This window comes from Condylura cristata, unplaced genomic scaffold (assembly GCF_000260355.1).
Source record: "Condylura cristata isolate star-nosed mole 26May11 unplaced genomic scaffold, ConCri1.0 scaffold00026, whole genome shotgun sequence".
In the NCBI taxonomy this organism is placed as follows: domain Eukaryota; kingdom Metazoa; phylum Chordata; class Mammalia; order Eulipotyphla; family Talpidae; genus Condylura; species Condylura cristata.
In genome coordinates this window covers 5443678-5448131 of record NW_004567127.1, presented here as the reverse complement: position 1 = coordinate 5448131, position 4454 = coordinate 5443678, and positions in this window count along the sequence as shown.

The window sequence follows — 4454 nt, the reverse complement described above, 5'->3', positions numbered from 1 at the left end:
CTGATAATTTTGTTTGTGCAGTCTCATAAATATATCTTAAACTGAGAAATGTATCTTAAACTATCTACCCTGCTCTTTTTCACTAGAAAGAAAATAACCAGAATAGAAAATATTATCTCTAAAGGTGGCTTGATTAAGTAAGATTTTTATAATTTATGTATATAAATAAACAACCAAAACTCAACCTTCTCATTACAATGGATAAGAGGAATTGTCAAAGTAATTATTCTTGTATAAAATATTTCAGATAACTATGCCAAAGAAATGCATAGTTATTATGAAAGGATAAATGGAAAACAACAATAAAATAACTAGAAAATTCCTATAATTAGTTGCAGGCACTTTTAAAGAGCTGTTCCTTTGCCCACATTCTATTCTTGTTTAAATTTTTGTTTGACAAGCATTTTATAACTGATAAGAGGAGGTGGTTTCTGTTTCATTAATGAAGCTGATAATGGTTAATTACTGCAGTGGAATAAACAATTCAAACCAGATCAAGAAGAAAAAGCCAATTAAGTAGAAATGATCCAGCTGTACTAAAGATGGTTTCCTTTTACTAGTGAAAAAAACCTCAAAAATGTTTTAAAACACTTGAGAAAATAGAACAACCAAACCACTTACCTTATAACTTTATTTCTTGCTGTTTTGTTTAGAATTAAAAGTCACAGCTAGTTTAGTTTTCAATTTCAGTGAAATAGCTTCAAAACACAAAATGGAATCCACTTGATGGTAACAAGAAACAAAAACTAGTACCACTGTAAGAGACATTCTTTTTGGTTGCTTAATATGAACCAAAACGATAAAGTCTGGCTTTTCTTGTTTTTAAATTGAGATGAGATCCTGTAACACAAAATGGACTTTTAAAGTGAGCATTTCAGAGGTATTTACTATATTCATAGTATTGTGCAACTATTACATCTCCTGGAATTTTCCTCACCCTAAAAGGAAGTCCCAGACCCCTAAAGCTGGGAGTTGAGAAGCTGTAAATCTTTAGTCCAGGTCTACCAGTGTGACATCCAGAGACAGGAGCAGTTCCAGGTTCCCTGCCCCACCCAACGAAGGGCAGAGCTGAGAAGAGAGAAGAGAGGAAGCAGAAACAAGAGAAAAAGCAGAGAGAGATGGAGAAAGAAGGCTGAAGTTGACACAGGGGGCCAAGAGCCATGTGAAGGAGCCTTGCTCCCTTCTTGGCCTGGACTGCACCAGGGACCTGGAGGATGTGGAAGGAGACACTTGAAAGAGACAGACATGGGTGAGAGCGGTGGGGAAGCTGACAATGGCAGCCTTTATCTTGACTTGTGTTTTCTTTTGCTTCTTTAATTCCAGACTTGCCTGCCCTCTTCTGCCCCTTTCCTGTGGGTCCCCACCCACCAGAAGGTGTCTTGGCCTGTGGCAAACTTTTGAGCCTCAGTGGCCTTGCTTTGGGTCTACCCTGTTTGGCTGGGCATTTACCCATGTGGGATGGGTAACTTTGGGTGTTTGTTTCCGTTCTCTTGCCTTTATTGCACACAGACTGTATTAAAGTCCTCTTCTGTTGAAGGTTGTATGCATTAGGCTTTGCTTTGTCTTTTTGTGGCATATGGCAGAACCTATTTAGGACAGGTAGGTTTGGGGGACCTGTAACAGATTTAGTGCCCAAGGCAGAAGGGACAGAAGCCATTCATGGTTTGTCACCCTGTAGGGGAAAGCAGCTTCCCCATGACACTAGGTGTCCTAAGTGCAAATTTGTTTTTTTGTTTTTTAGTGTGTTTGTGTTTCAGATATGTGTAGATTTGTTTCCTGAGATTAGAAAAGCTACCTTGGACCTTGTGCTTGTGCTTGGACCTTTGTAGTCATTTATTGAGAGGTTTGACTTTGTGGGAATTGTTCTGTGCTAGCAGGGGGCTTTACTCAAAAATGCCTGTGGTGGAACCATGTGACAAGAGCAAAGGTGGACCCTGCTCCAAAATGGTGTTTGAGGTCTCGTGGTGGCCTTCTCCGGAACCAAGTATATACATGATGGTGAGTTGCCATGACTTTGCACAATATGTTCGTTGGGCATATAGGTCTAATTAGCAATTCTGAAGATAGTGATAGCTTTTGAAGTGCTTTGGGCTTTTGATTGGGTCTACCTCCTGATCTCTGCCTCAGGGGCTTTTGCAAGCCAAAAAGTTTCAATGGTGGTTTGAATTAGCAAATTTATGCCTGGGTGTTGAGCTGGAAGAAGCTTGAGCAATATCTGATGGTGGTAGCCCGAATGGAGTCTTGGAAAATCTGGGGTTTTGCAAGGTCTGGATCAGAAGCATTAAGGTGTTTTTATCTAGACTAAGCTTGATGGGTTTGCTGGTGGGGATTTTGCCGACACCATTTGTTTTGAACCTAGTTGCCATGTACCTTCTTGCATTTGTTTGGTTGCTGGTGGAAGACTAGGACTGTTTTCTATTGAGAAAGGTCTGTTTTGGAAAGGCAGGGGGTGATTTTATTGGTTTTTGATAGCTGTGTGTTGCTTCTCCCTTGCTTGTGCTTTGATGTTGCTCTTTAAGCTTCTGTTTCAGGGTGGCTGACAGAAGTAAAGAGATGAGTCCTTTTAACTGAATAAGTTAAATGTTGATGTTTTGATTTTGCCCTTTCCGGTTCTGTTCCAGGAAACCCAAGGATTGCATGCTTGGTGGCTAACTGATGGAGATGATGCCTTTTGATTGAAAGTTAATTTTATTTTGCTCTTTTAGCTGCTGTACAGCATACCCCCAGATTGACTTCTGATGTGAAAGCTGGAACACTGAAAACCCCTAAAATGATAAACAAAGACATGTATCTCCTTTGCAATTGCTCTAACTGAGCTTTTCCATCCTGTTTCCAAAGTCTTGGGTTGATAATTTGAATCATTTGCGATGACTTCCACCAGCAACACTCCATCTTTTTTAGGAGTTTGAGATATTTTTTTCCTTCTGAGTCTATGGAGTAAAATTGTAGTTGTATAAAACAATCCCTTATGGGGTAGATAAGAGCTAAGAGAACTATCTGTACATTGTACATCTTGTATGTCTTCAACCCCATGAGAACCCTTGAAGAATAAATTCAGTATTGTAGTTGTGAAGTCAGGAGCCAGAAGTGGACCCAGGAAATTTAGAGGTGTCTGCCGAACCTGTGTTGTTAGTAGAAAAGTAGAACTGGGAGAGACTGAGACCAGTCTGGTCTGATAACACAGGCGAGTCATCACGCCACGGGAGGTTAAGACTAGAAGAAAAGGAGTTTCAAGGCAGAACGTGTTTGGAAACCTGCTTCCTTAGAAAGGCCTTAAAGGGATGAGACTCTGTGCTGGTATCCAACAGACTTCGTTTATGTAAATGATATAAAACAAGCAATGATGAAGTTACTTACGTGCCCTGCTCAGCTGCTTGCCCTGTCAGAGTTTCATCCCTGCTATTTACAAGCTGTGAGAACTTCTTATTGTCTACTTCATATCATTGATCTACTTAAGTTGCAGATTTTTGTATGCCATAATATGAAAGGGTAGTATACATTGAACATTGTACCAGTCTGTGAATTAGTATTCACATTTCCAGTTGGCTTAACAAATTCTTTCGTGTAGGTAATGGAAGATGAGTTTCAAGTTGAATTGTTATATCGACATATTAGTGGAGCTTGAGTTAATTTTTTTTCCCTGTATGTTCTACTCATACAGTGGGTAGAGACCCACTGTTTTGTAACCAAAATGGGATAATGTCAACTTCAATCAACACAGCAAAATATTTATTAAGTAAACAATCAGGGACTTTGGAGGAGTGTGACCTGTGGTTTCCAAAGGCCTCTATCCCTTGTGATCTGGTTATTTTTTGATTTATGTCATCTGTAAGTGCCCTCATTTTGACCCAAGAGAGGATTGTGTGGGAAGTTTGCCTCTGAGATAGAGCCGAAGCATTGCTCTGCAGAGTGTCTGGAACTTAAGTCTATGCAGCTTGCCCTCTGCTCCACCCCTGATAAATAGGGAGAAGACAGTTCACTCTAGTTGGAAAGTTGAAGTAACATTGTTAAATCTATCTATATTCATTCTGTGTGGGAAAGGACAACCTATAGTAATGTTGAACGGTGAGTGAGTATTTGTCTCCTCTAAGAATTTTATACAAAGTTAAATATGTGTTGATTTTGTTTGTAATTTACTTTAAACTATGATTAAATTATAAAATGTTTTATAAAGGATTTTTGAGATCTTTAGTTTCCACTGTCATTTAGTTTTTGCATTGCAAATTAACCAGTTTTATTATGATAGTCAGACTCTAAAAAGCATTTCCCCCTTGAAACTAGGAAATTTAACTGACTAAAGTAGATTAGACAGTAATTTGGTTCTCTGCTAAAGACTGATAAGGCAATTTCGGACTGCAATTGACCTGAGTTGGCATTTGACATTATTATGTACGTCCCTTCACAGTGACTTTTACTGTTGTGTATTTAAAATGATACTTGCTTTTAAATCAAGA